At 39.5% G+C, this 15223-nt stretch overlaps 1 pseudogene; it reads right to left on the reverse strand.

The window, feature by feature from the left end:
• Positions 1–14012: 14012 nt before the first annotated feature.
• Positions 14013–14445, reverse strand: LOC110943490 (annotated as a pseudogene).
• Positions 14446–15223: the final 778 nt, after the last annotated feature.

Genomic DNA, 15223 nt, shown 5'->3' on the forward strand with positions numbered 1-15223 from the left:
TCAGTAGCCCGGGTCGTGCCGGGTTAAAGATTTATAGACACACCACGTTTGCGTAAAACCGTAGTATAAAAACCAACGGCTACGTCTTTTAATTTAATGTCGACACTTTATACCGGGTGTACGCCTACACCGGGATGTCGATGGTCGTGGCCATTTCGTAAAATGATGCCAAGGATATCCGGGACAACGGTCATTAAACCCCCCAAAGGCTTATAAGCAACAAAACTGTTTAAATGAGCCGATCATATTATTTAATTAACCACCTAAGCGATGGAAGAATATAATGCTCAATCAAGCGGTATTAATATACCGTAACCCAAGCCCATATAGGGGAAATAAGTTAAAGTATTTACCTTTGCAAGTATATTTCCTTATTTTGGATTAAATCACCGATAGCTTTTACTGGGGCTCCTAATCTGGAACGAAGGTTTTAATTAACCTCTTAGAATCCTAACGGGTCGTTATAATGGCCGTAGCCTAGACCGGTTGGTTCCGATATATATATAGATATGGTTTAATCGCGCGGAAAGGCGAAAACCGAGAATGGAGTGTGATTCTGACCCAACAAGTTCAGAGACTTGTTTTATATGGGTTAATGGTTCACACTCTGGATTTTGGGGTTCAAATAATATAATTTGACCCGTATCGGCTAAATTATGAAAACTAGTTTCATAAGCCGAATCGTGCGCGCAATAGGCGAAACGGTTAACTATGAGAGTCGTACGCTTATTTCCTAAGTCAATATGCCTTAATTGGGTTGTGGTATCAGTAGGATACCTTCCGTGACGCCCGTAACGAGTTTAAGTTAATATTATGCCCCGTAGGGGCTTTTCGGTCATTTTAAAGACTTTAGAAAGGCTTTTCGAGTTCTACAGGAAATCTGAGTTTCCCGAACAGCTTATAAAGCTTAAAATACTTTATTCATTATTTAAAACCAGTAGCAACTGGAATCGGGTCAAAAGACCTTGTAGAACTCATGTTTTGGCCAAAAAGGGCATATTCGGTATTTACCGAACCGTAGCCATAACCGCAGGTTATGAGCAAGGTAAAAATTATTAAAAATCTTTAAAATTCCCAAAATATTATTTTATAACAGTGGGTAAAAGATTTGGTGACAAAATCTTGGTTTAGATAGGCGTTATGCTATTTGCGCCGTTAATTACTAAAGTTTATTTAAATTGCGCTAATTAGCATAACTCTCATTCTAGACCTCGGATTGACGTGAAACTTTAAGGACATGCTTATAATTTAATAAGCAAGGTTTTGGTCCGTTCACGTGTCCGAAATACTCGTTTTAATTTTAAAAGGCCGTTACGGTCAACTTTTAGGCGAATGACGGAATTGCGCAAAAGACTCGGATAACTCATGAACCGACCACAGGGGTTTATACCAACATGTGATCTGGTCCTAAGAGAGTCCTAAGGTATATCTATACCTCACTAAAACGGGTCAGAACTGAAGTCAAAGCAAAAGTCAAACTTTTGCGACATTCGGCTCCGAACCGGTTCAATATAGCAAATGGTCGATTCAAACGAGCGCAAACAAGTTTATATACTTAATATCATGTTTTATAAGTGTCAAAACAGGTTTTATAACATATACATTACAGATTATGCATAAATCGCTAAAATAGCTTTCTGTTGACTTTTTAACCGCACGTTTGACTCGATATTTGACATAGTTAGAGTGGTGATCAGGGGGAACCTTTTTAGAGGTTTATTACCCACATAATTACCTACTCAAAACTACTTTTGATCCGTCATAAGACTGAACCATTTGCAAGTTATTGTAATGACAACCGTTAGTTACGACGGTTGCGTTTTTGAGCTATAACTATGGAAATGCAGGACCAAATGAGTATGAACGACTTACAGAAGTGTGTTCTTGCTTATAGAGCAGAGAAAGATGCTTGGAGCTTCTTTAGAATGACCAGAGAAGTTGATTTGTGTTGTGTGAATTGTTATGAGTCAATGTGGCTATTTATAGTGAAACTTAGGCTCTAAGATCATTACAACTCATGCTACACTGAGTGTGGATGATGGGCAGATGTCCCCTAAGTGTTATGGGTCGAGCATAGAGTGCCCATGCCCCATTAATTGCTTGTTGGTCGTTCAAAGGGTCCAAAGGTCAAGTAGTTACAATGTTTCTGCATCTGGGCGTCCCACGCGGCCCGCATGGGAGTTCCATGCCATTTTAATGCGGGTCGCCTAGGATTGAATATCAGACGCGTAATACAGGAGGCTCGCGGCGCGCCTCAACTTAACCATAACCTTCACGCGGGTCGCGAGAGGTTAAGATTTCAGAAATTTTAAATCTTTTGTCATGATTGCGAAATCCTGGTAATTAATAACGAAATCTTTCGTAATGATTTACCTGACCTTTCGGGTTTGAAAGGGTAACTTTGCGGTTTGGCCCTCGGTTATTTACCGATAGGGGCCTCGTGTTATTTATCCGTGTTGTTAAGTCCCCGGTTTATTTATTAATTATTCAGAAGGCCTTAACTTCTGTTATTGACGCTTTTAACCCTTCTCATACGAATCTGAGTATAACTCTCTCGTTTTAAGACGGAACTTCACGGAATTTATATAGTATATTCTGGTGAGCGTATAACACTGTTACGAAGTCTTGGGAACGTTAAAGGGTCACTCAGAGGTAATATTAAACATGTTGACACAGTTAACCCCTGTAGCTCGTAATCTCTCACTTTCTTCCGCGTTTCGCTTCCGTACGATCTATGATTTATTCGTTTGAAGGTTCAAGCGTTATTTAGGGTTACTATACAGTATATTTACCCTTGTTGACATTTATAACCCTCGAATTTATATACTTTCAAGGTTTGTCAAAATTAGTCCTTTATTTAATATCAATGCCACGTGTAAACAAATGACACGTGTTAACACATTATTGGACACAAAAATTCGAGGTGTTACATGTAAGCCATAAAGAGCTTTGTTGAGCAACCATACCCGATCGGGGTGAATAGGATCTTCAAAACCTGGAGGTTGTTCGATGTACACCTCTTCTTGGACTATACCGTGAAGAAAAGCACTTTCGACGTCCATCTGGTAGACTTTGAATCCTTTGAAAGAAGCATAAGCTAGAAAGATCCGAATAGCTTCCAGACGTGCAACAGGTGCATAAACTTCATTGTAGTCAATGCCTTCAATCTGGCGAAATCCTTGAACAACCAATCTCGCCTTGTTACGAATAACTACTCCACGATCGTCCTTCTTGCATTAAAAAACCCAGCGAGTGCCATTTTCTTGTAATTCTCTGGCTTTTCAACAAGCTTCCAAACACCTAGCTTTTGAAATTGCTGCAGTTCATCCAGCATGGCTTCAACCCAAGAATTATCTTTTAAGGCTTCCTTCCAAGATTTCGGTTCTTCTTGTGAAACGTAACACGCAAAGGACCAATCATTTTGAAGACCAGATTCTCTAATGGCTGAATATAAACCAGCATTCTGGTTATTTCTCAGCTGATTACGCGTCTGCACACCGCGTTGGACATCTCCTATAATGTTTTGCTGTGGATGGATATCGTGAATCCTCATTTTAGGATTTTCAGGAACACGAGCATTGATACCCAAATTGTTAATATTAAGATCAACAACCAATTCCACACCTGCAATATGCGTAGAAGTGGATGCATTCCCTTCAGCAGTATCTACATTCTGCACTTGAGGAGTTTCTAAAGAAGCACCTTGAACAGGAGCAACTGGAGCTGAAGAGCCTTCTGACACATCATGATATTCATCGTCTTCCGATGACTCATTGTAATCAGTAGCATCTTCAAATACCTCATTTTTTACCGTATTGTTAACCGAATTAGAACCTTGGGGGTTAACGATAATAGGTCTAACCAATGGCGAGCCAGCAGCGTTGTCACTATCGAATAACATTCTAGCAGCTGCAGATTCTTCGTCAATGGTTGGCAGATTAAAGGAGTCGAATAGCCCATTGTAATCGAACATCCAAGGATCACCCGGAGCTCTAACAGGATTTGTGTACCTTTGAACCCTTACTTCACTCCATAGTTCAATCTTTTTGGTTGCCAGATTCCACACGCGAAAATTTGGAGTTGCATATCCTTGGAAGAAACCCTCGATAGCTTTTGCGCCAAACTTTCCATCCGGCTCAATCATAGTACATGGAGCACTGAAAGGTTCTAGGTAAGAAAGATCCGGTTTCCTTTTCTGTAGAAGTTTGAAACAAGTTTTTCCATGCCTCTTAACTGTAAGAACTCGGTTTAATGTGTAACAAGTAGTCGACACAGCCTCCCCCCAGAACTGCATAGGGAGCTCCGACTCTACCAACATCGTTCTTGCAGTTTCAATTATCGTCCGATTCTTCCTCTCCGCGACACCGTTTTGTTGTGGAGTGTAGCGAGAACTATATTCATGAAGAATGCCCTTAGAAGTATAGAACTCATCCATCACACGGTTCTTGAACTCAGTTCCATTGTCGCTTCTGATCCTCTTAACTTTCAACGTGTAGAGATTTTCCAACATTGTAAGAAGATCCTTGAGGATGCCAGGAGTATCACTCTTGTGTGCCTAAAAGATACCCAAGAAAATCTAGAATAATCATCAGTAACCACCAGACAGTAAGCATCCCCGAATGTTGTCTTGTGTTTCATAGGTCCAAAGAGGTCCATATGAAGACGTTCGAGAGGCATGCTAACAGTGTTGATTTTCTTCAAAGGGTGAGACTTCTTTGTTTGCTTCCTTTTCTGGCACGAAACACAAATATCTTGCAGATGAAAACTTCTCATAGGCACACCATTCACAAGATTGTTTTTTACCAAATGGTTCATTTTCCTCAAGTGAATGTGCCTCATTCTTCTGTGCCAAGATATAGACTCTTTCTCTGTGGCTTTTGAGACAAAACATGTGACTTGCGCAGATGTCGTAATCGCTTGGCTCATATCAAGAATATAAAGATCATTAACTCTTGGAGCCAATAAGAGAATCCATTCTTGTGGAATTTTGAAACCAGGTTTATGCACATAACAACCGGCATCATCGAAATGGACGGTGAACTTTTTATCGCAGATTTGCGACACATTGAGAAGATTATGATCAATTTCTCAAACATAATTGATCTTATCGAAACATACAGCACCATTGGAGATCATTCCCTCTCCAGTGATGTATCCGCCTTTGTCTCTAGCAAATGCGACATAGCCTCCTCTAATATTTCTCACATCATATAGAAGCCGTAAGTCGCCTGTCATGTACCTGGATGCTCCACTATCAACAATCCAATGACTATTAATAGTTCCTCCTGTAACATCCTGCACATATCATTCAATGATCAGTTGAGGATGGGGACCCAAGCCTTAATGGTCTTGGGTCGTCCCTGAGCATCACGAAAAGTGATCTCGATTTCTTGATGATTTTCGAAAACAGCAGCTCCCCCTGAACTATCACCCGTCTTAGGTGTCCAAGTTTGTTTTTGTTTACCAGATTGAGTTTTGTAAACAGATTTTGAAACTTCTGGTTTTAATGGTTGTGAAGAACTTGGTTCCCTTTTGACCGTTTTGACTTCAGATTGTAACGCCTTTTCAACAGCTTTGATGTTTTGACGTTGTTGTTTCGTTTCTTGTTCCTTAACAGTTCTTTTATCGTGTTTTGGTGAAACGGGATGACGTTGAGGGTGAACCTTTTCAGGCGGCGCTTTCTCAAGAAATTTATCTTTTGGAGTGTTTAAGCAGTTCTTAATGATATGCCCAAACTCCCCACATTTAAAACATGTTCTCCTTTCCACAAACTTAGGAGAATCTGATCGACCAACAGATGTCAAACCCGTAGAACCTGAGGTACTTGCTTTCTCATCACACCTGTTTGTATATTAAGTGTAATTGTTTTGACTGTTACGTTTTAAAATCTTGACTTGTTGTACAAAATCGGTGTTTGATTTGTTTTCAAAAGTCTCAATTTTATCTGTACCCTTTGATGCTACAAATCTGTCATTGTTGTTTTTCTTTTGATAACGAGCTCCTTTTGTTTCAAATTTTGGTTGAGAAACGTTAGGCTTTTGAGCTCGTCTTTCTGGTTGTTTACCTTTAGAAGCAATAGGTTGTTGCTTTGTTGGTGATTTTTGATTTCCAAATTGTTTCCTGATTTCAGCTTTTGGAATTGGGTCACATTGAGTTACAATGACTCCTGGAATTGTCTTTCCCAAAAACTTGTTTGTATTATCTTCAAAAACTTTATCAATCGAAGATTGATTGACATTTTTACTTGGAAAATCGTGATCTGAATAGATTTTAGAATCACCAACCAAAGTGTACAACACATTATTACTCTTAATGGTAGACACAGATTTCTTGTCATTCTTGACAGGATTTATCACTTGTTTGACAACTGGTTGAACAGCAGGATTAGGAGGATCACAAAGAATATGATTCTCAATTGGAATTTCTACTCCTTTCATCTTGTCAAGTGATTTATCCTGATCGCTTATATCTGATTCTGATTCATCATCAGATGACTCATAGTCCTCAATGATTGGAGGACTTTGTTTCGTAGATGTTGAAGTTTCTGGTTGCTCAGATGATGTACTTGAGGAACTGTCCGGTTTGAACCCTAGGCCAGTAGTAAATTCCTCATAATCAAGAGGCACACTAGGTTCATACCGAGGCATATCCTCTTCATCAGGCATATGAGTATAATTATGTCTTAAAGGGGGCGGACACTTCTTATACCCTACGCCTGTCTTGTTTCCTTTCAGTTGTTGAACGTCAATGATGTGATCGAGCACAAATCGGGAATTAGAATAACTCTCCAACTTTTGCTTGATTGCATCATGCTCGCATTTGGCAATGGCTAGTTCCTTTTTGGTTTCCTCAACGATGTTAATGTAATCGTTAATACTAACTTATTTATGATAAACAACTTTGTTCACTTCGGAAACACTTTTCTTTAAGGTTTCAATTACAGATTTAAATTCCTTTTCATTTCTAACCAGAGCCATATTTGCCTCTTTGCACTTAGACAATTGAATAACCAAACTTTGATTATGACTATGAAGCTTTTCAGATTCAAGCTTCAAATCTGCACAAGAATTACAAACACTAGGAGCAGGAGTTTCAGAATTTACCTGACTCGTAGAGGCTGAGACATTTTCCATAAAGGCAGTTTGAAAAGAAAAAGATCTGTCTTCAGAAAAGAACTTCTCCATTTCTTTAGATGCTACAACAGCCTTCTTGATCAGAACTGATTTTTAACATTTCAACTCCTCTGCTTCATTTAATAAGTCATCAACATCAGAACTTGCTTCTTCCTTCACATCAGATTCAGAATGATAATCGCCCAAAATAGAACTTTCTTCATCAGAACTCCCGGTATAACCCGAACTGTCGTCACTTTCAGAAAATTCTTCCTTGTGAATGTGCTTGATGTGATTGATGATCTTTGAATAACACGCTGTTCCTCCTCCTTGATCACCTTCCCTAAATTGTACAGACCAATTACACCCTTCGTCAGCTTGAATGGTCAATGCTCGATTGGTGTTTGATGGTCCAGACTGGTTCTGATTGTTGTTCACTGCTACCATCCTCCTTTCACGATTTTCTTGATTAACATTGACATTGGAAGTACTCGTCTGATTTCTGAATGGGTTCTGATTGCCTTGTTTGCTTGGTCGGGTGCACTCACGTTTGAAGTGCCCCTTTTCGCCACAATTGAAACACGTAACCGCATCTTTATCAAACCCGTACTTTGTATCCTTCTTACTTTCCAACGAAGTTCTTCCCGTTCGACTCATGAAATCCCTTGCCCTTCTAACTGCACTTGCGAATGCCCACTTTATATCCATCAACTCCATTTCATCACGGTCGATTTGTTGATAATCTTCATTGGTCATATTGATGTTTCCAATTTGACCTGCGACCAAACCGCAGTAAGCACTGACCATTGTATTAATGAGTTCCATATGCTCCTTTGCTACTTCAATGCTAACTTGTGAAAGGTTTGAAGTATCGACTCTGACCGTGTTAGGGTTTAGGGGTGGAGGATTATTGGTATAATGAGCTTGCTGTTGTTGTGGTTGGGCTTGTTGTTGTGGTTGGACTTGTGGTTGTGATGTAACAAGAATATAAGCCCTCGGATCGAACTGAGGTTGAGTAGTATTAACTTGAGGTGGAGGTTGGGGTGTTGGAATAGGAATATAAGGACTACTTAAATGAGGTGCAGAATAAGCTTGAGCTTGAGCACTCATATGCGCTTGCGGATGATAGGCACTCGGATCGAAAACCGGAGGTGGAGCTGATTGTGGAAATGGAAAAGAGCTTGTATTTGATATAAACGCCATTTGTAACTTCGGTTGCTGAGCTGAACTGGAACTAGCTAACTGGTTAAAACCTATAAGATACATTTCGGTATTTTGAGGAGCAGGAATTCGTTTAGATTTCCGAATTTCTTCATCATTCTTGTGTTCCAGCTTCTGAATGAATTCATAAATATTGACATTTGGAGCATCTAGAACACCCGTATGCTTTAAAAGCTCAATGAATGGGCTCCACTTTGGAGGTAGAGCATCAGTAAATCGAGCAGCCATTTCCGATTGAGTTGCCATAACCCCATAAGCAAACATTTCACTAATCAAATGATAAAAACGTGTAGTCATATCATTTAGGGTTTCATTCTCCAAGAACTGAAATGATTCAAACTCTTTCTTTAGTAGATCATGGCGTGACTTTCTAGTAGCTGCATTTCCTTCTCCTCTCGCTACCAATGCATCCCATAATGTTTTCGTATCTTTACAGTAAGACAATTGATGATAGATTTCTTTGTGAAGCGCTTGTGTAAGAATAGCAAACGCCTTTTTCTCTAAGTCATAGGCTTTCTTGTCATCTTCAAGCATATTATTATAACCCGCTGTAGTTGATGCTGCTACTTCGAGGGCAGGGTTGCATGCAGTAGTGAAACACGTCCAAAGTTCGGTGCTTTGCCCTTGAACATATGTGTGGAAACGACCTTTCCATGATGGAAAGTCGTTCATGTGATTCAGCTTTGGTGGGCGATTGTTGCTGCCCGTTTCACTCTCGCTAAGCAAAAGATTCTGAATGCTTTGATTTTGATTTGATACCAAGGCCCATTGACTTGCACTTATGGATGGTTCAGGAAACATATTTCTTGCCCACGCAGCTGCCGAAGTTTGATCTTGACCTGGTTGTGGGTCCACACTCCAATCCCACGGACTTGTGCAACTCATATTTGATGTATGAAGTAGAATACCTGATTAAATACTTAAAAACACAAAGTTATCACACTTTTACAAACCTTCTGTTTAAAATTGACAACACACTCGACGAAACACTTCCCACGAAACACACTTGTTTCGTCGAATTAGCTTATGACGAAACACTTTGTGTTTCGTCAAAGATGCTATTGGCGAAACACTTGTGTTTCGTCGCTTGTTTGTTTCGTCGTGGATAAGGTCTCAGACAGTTGGTGAGATTTTTCAAACACAACCTTATCTTTTACTGACACAGTACAACTCACAACATGTCTAACTTACCAAACCAGGCATGGTCACTTATATTTTAATCGATTTTAATCCCTTTTTCAATTTCTCTTTAAATTGTAAATTCCAACAATATTCAAGAACTTTTTGAAGGTTCTATGAAGGTATGAAGAACAACCCAGAATTTATGAGTTTTCCGGTCAGATAACAATTTTCCGAAACACGAAATTTGCCCATACTTTCAAATAAAACCCGGTTTTATCACGTGAACATGCAATATAACTAAGGTTTTTGATAAAACTTTGGCAAACAACAATATTCAAGCAGATTTTAAGCACTTTTTCCAAAAAATATTAGTTTTTCAAGAACACTTTTCGGAAAAACAACCACAAATGCTTGATGAAAACCGAACTATGTTTGATTTTAAACAAGGATAAGAGCCAATGCTCTGATACCACTTGTAGGTCCCGAAATCTGAGGATCGATAACGAAAACCAAACCCTTGTTTATAACAAACAATGTCACGGGTGCGGAATCCCCGTAACTATGCCAAATCAAACATAGTAAATACCTCACACAGAATAACCAATGAAACGCAATCTATTGATTAAATGGGATGAGAACCAAGATCAACTGATACACACACAGTTTGACAGAATAACTTTCAAGCGTATGCTCTCATCTGGTTTCAAAGTGAAACCAGACAGTGTTTATATAGCAGCCTGGCCCATACATCGACGAAACCAAGAGTGGGTTCGACGAAACAACATTGGGCCAGTCCTTGGGCCTGAAGAAGCCTAACAGTCGACGAAACAAAAGTGTTTCGTCGCTGATCTCGACGAAACAAGATGAGATTGTCATGGTTTGTTTCGTCGTTATGTGTTCGACGAAACATAAGGTGTTTCGTCGAAGGCTGAAAATGCTCAACTGTTTGCTGCAAACAGACAGTTGCAGCAAACCTCATATAAACACAAACATAATGACAGATTTACCCTTATATGCAACATACATCGTTCATATATCATTACATACCAAAAGGAGACATAATAAGTCGGACACAAGCGGATAGGAGGATATCCGACTTGGTCGACGGCAAATACAGACTCGATAAATGACAAAAGACCGTACAAAATACAACAATAAACAAGACTAGTTACAGACACAAAAAGGTGCACTAACAATGATGTGGTGATTAATCGAGACGCAATCGCAACTCTATCCCAAACGCTAAATGCAAGTTATTTATAGTGATTGTATGTTAGATATAGTAGTTGAGATTAGTTGTGTAGCTAATGAATAATTCTATCGCATCGCAAACTCGAAACTCGCTTAGACGCATCGTAAAACCCAACGCACGAAACGAAACGCCGAAGTTCAAACGTCGGAGCCACACGATCGAGTGACCGCTCGATCAGATGGCCAACCGATCGGATTGCTATCCGATCGGGTTGCCATCCGATCGGTGACCCACTCGACCCTAGTGCACTTTCCTTTTTGGGAACCCTATAAATACCCTCACTTGTCACATCACTTGATGTGACAGCTACTCACTCGACCCAGCCGCACTCATGCTCTATTTCTCTCGATTTCTCACGATTCTTGTAAGTTTTCAACCTAAATCTTGTACTTCTATGAGCTACACACACTACTTCATCATTCTCTCTTTTGAATCTTAACTTTTAACCGTGAAATCAATGGATTTGAGGCGTTCTAGGATAATGTCATCATGGAGTTCTTATGAACTCCATGTTTTGGCTTCAACCCACCAAGAACAACTTAGATCTGGACGATTTCCACATGAATAAACAAAGATCTTGTATAGATCTGAACATATTCATGGTGAAAAAGGTTGAAAGATGGTTTTCTAACTTTCTTTCAACTCTTTTACACTCAATGCACCCAAAACCGATAGAATCAAAGCTTGTTCTGATCTTCTACTCTTTCTTAGTGTTGTGTTGGTATCTAAATTCTATCTTGACGAGGGTTCTGTTGTTTAGCACGATATCATACCGTCTCGATCAAAACTGGAAACTATCAAAACGATCAAGTGTTAAGACGATCAGGCCGTTGGGACGGATTGCCGTCCGATCGGATTGCCATCCGATCGGATTGCCCTCCGATCGGACAGCTATCCGATCGGCTTGCACCTTGGTCCCACACTTAAACTTTTGTTTCAACTTTTGAAAATCTGAACGTCGAATGGGTTGCCGTCCGATTGGATTGTCATTTGATCGAGCGACCATCTGACCATGTGATGTTTGGTACTTCAACACTTAAATAATTTTCAACATGTTCAATGCATTACTAGTTCTAACGGATTGCCACCCGATTGGTAGACCATCCGATCGAGTGACAACATTGCTGTGAACTTGTTCTCTGAGAAATACCTCGCCGAACGGATCGTCACCCGATCGAACCGCCGTTCGATCGATCGACCTGAAAGGTAGAGATACTTCTCTGTTTTCAAAATGCTACAACGAAAACTTCTAAAGGCAAACCATTATACACAAACACATCCTCACCAAACGAGGTGTCAATCCAATCGAATGGCCATCCGATCGGATGACCATCCGAACGGATTGACATCCGATCGACTGGCCATCCGATCAGATTGCCATCCGACACTATCACTTTGCACCGTTTTACGCGTCGCTTATCGTTTATGTTATCGTTAACTGTTCAGGCTAACCTCTTCCAGCGCTCCCTTCAATCCAAGATAATGTTTACTTGTTAAGCACAGTTTGTGAGTATACTCGATCCCTTTTTGCTTTACGCACTTTTGGGTGTTACATACGTTACTTATTCTAAATCACAATCGACACACAACGCAAACACTATTTATACGCTAACCGTTATTGCATGCTACGTGTTATTCGATGAATGCTTGTATGTTATGTTAACACAGTGATTGTTTCCTGATACCTTAGCAACGATAGTACTATAGTTTGGACTCAGCACCTGTCGTGGACAGGGCTTGTTAAGGGCCTTACTTCATGTGTCCCAGTGGGGATATGTGTTGCGCATTCTACAACTCGCAGTCACGTCCGTGCATATTTCTCTGTCGATAACCTACTTGCCTTCACTTTATACATGTTACATGCTGGTTATGCGTAAACGATTTCGAACTCTATTATATCTATTAAACTTGTATGCTCACCTTTACACTATGTGTATTGATCTTTATTTTAACGTATGTGGCAGGTGTTTGAGATGCTAGGATGTTGCTTGCTTTTCATGGAATCAAGTAGGGTTGAGAGTCTAGAAACAAAGGCAATCTATCTTATTTTTATTTGAAATCTGAGGTTGTCGGAACATGTTATTTGACTTTGAGATATCGCGGTCTATAATAATTTACTTGCTTAATAGGTTATGGTATGGGACATAATATTTAACTATTTGGTAAAGTAGATGTTATGGAATTTCTCTTGGTTAATCTGTTTCGCTCAGTGTCGCGCCCCGATGTTTCCGCTATCGGTTGGGGTGTGATACCTAACACTCTTTTTACTTTTTCTTTCTAGCAAAACTAGAGTACTGTTTTTTTAATTGGTTGAGAATTATTCGGCCATCACCCCGCAACGCGGGCGGGGCATCACCTAGTTACTTGAACAAAAAGGAATGAGGGACGAAAAAATATAATTTGGCTGAGGAATGTTCTAGAGGAAATATATTCGCAAAGGCTGGGACGAAAAGAGATGACTGAGAGACATCAACAGTCGTCAACATACAAACATACAAACGAGGACGAATTTAATATTTTTCTCATCATTCAAGTCTCATTCATGTTGGATCAACTCGGGATGACAACCGGTGCTGTGAAGACAACCATGAGCGGCTAGACTCTTTGTGGCTTCCTCCAGGCGGACAATTCAGTTAAGTTTTTACTTTATTCAGTTTATACTTAGGTTTGGATGTATTTTTTACCTTGACAAAGTTGTATGAATACATTGATGTGTTGGTTTATTTGAACTATTTGCATGTGTTTTGAGTTCTTGCTTTACAACTTGTTCGGTTGATGACAAAACTTAGTAACTTGTTGGGTGACATAGAGTAGGTTGACTCACACTAGTAAATAGGGTTAATCAAATTATAAAAGATTTGATGACAAAGACCTATTTTTGATTACCATATTAAATTAACCAACTTTCCAACATCATCTCTTTGTGATGGCCAATTAACTGAGTAAACTGAGTTTTGTGAAACCTAGAACCTGAAGTTTGGAGGAAGTTACTTTTTATAAAGAGTAAACTGCCATTTTGGTCCCTGTGGTTTGGGCACTTTTGCCATTTTAGTCCAAATTTCAAACTTTTTAAATCTGGGTCCCCGTGGTTTCACTTTTATTGCCATTTTAGTCCAAAAGTTAAATTTGACCAGATTCCCCAACTGAAATCCTAATATTTTGTCTTTATCCTCAGGGGTATTTTAGTCATTATAGATTTATTATAACTTAATATTGATTAAAAATAATAAAACCAAAAAATCTTTGACCCTATTTAAAGCACTCATCTCCCTCTTCACCTGTTTACAAAAACCCAAATCCAAACTCTAATCAGCCACCTCCATCACCGTAATCAGCCACCACCTCCACCCGTTATGATCAACCCACTGATTAAGCTGGTCAACACGAACAACAAGCTTCGTAACAGAATACAAGATCCAGTAAAAGACAAGATAAGTAGCAATAAGTAAAGCGTAGCGTTGACTCTTCATGATTAACTTCTGGTGACGAAGGTGTTCAGACGGTGAACAACTAACCGATTCGCAACTGGGTCTGGTCTCATACTTCTAGTAGATGTCGGCCAACAGGAAGATGCAGAAGGGGACCACGGAGAGAAAGGGTTTGAGGAGGCTGGTGGTGACGGCAATAAGGCCTTTGCGGAGGGAGTCGAGGTCCGGGAGAGTCAGGAGGAGGATCATGATGGCTTCTGCTGCGGCGGCGTAGCCCAAAACCACCCATTCTAACGCCATTGGTGGTGGGTTTGTGAGGAAGATGAAATGGGGATTTGATGGGGGTGGATTAGTGAGCAAGTAATGGATGAATCAATGGCGGAGAAGTATATGTGGATCTATTGGTCATCGCAGATCAGGGAATGGTGGTGGTGATGGGTGCCGATGTCGACGGTGGTGGTGAAGGATGGGGAACAGGTGTAAATGGGGAAGATGAATATATATAAGGGTATTTAAAGAAATTAATAATGTATTTAATTTAGTTTTTTAATTAAGAAAATGTTCAATGAAAAGCAGTTGGACAAAAATACCCCTGTACAAAAAGACAAAATAGGCAGGTTGCAACAGTAAAAAAGAGAGTTTTTGAATTTCGGACTAAAATGGCAATAAAAGTGAAAACACAGGGACCCAAATTTAAAAAGTTTGAGATTTGGACTAAAATGACAAAAGTGCCCAAACCACAGGGACCAAAATGGCAGTTTACTCTTTTATAAATTTGATATCTTTTCTTGTAGTTAGTTTTTTTTAGTTTATTTCAAATAAATCAAAAACCCCCAATTCTAGATTAGCAGTAGTTAATTAAATAATTTAACTAAACACACCACATACTCCCCGTAGATACACGATACCCTACTTACGCTATCTACGTAGTTTAATTAGGTTTTTGCATGACCCTTACGACAGTTATCAAAATGGTTAAGTTATTTATGTTTTATTTTATGTACCTTTTATGATTTATTTTATATCTGATTTTATTTAAATTAAAAAAATAGTTTATCTACGCCATCAGTACTTATTAGCTAATGGGT

This window comes from Helianthus annuus, chromosome 15 (assembly GCF_002127325.2).
Source record: "Helianthus annuus cultivar XRQ/B chromosome 15, HanXRQr2.0-SUNRISE, whole genome shotgun sequence".
Taxonomy (NCBI): domain Eukaryota; kingdom Viridiplantae; phylum Streptophyta; class Magnoliopsida; order Asterales; family Asteraceae; genus Helianthus; species Helianthus annuus.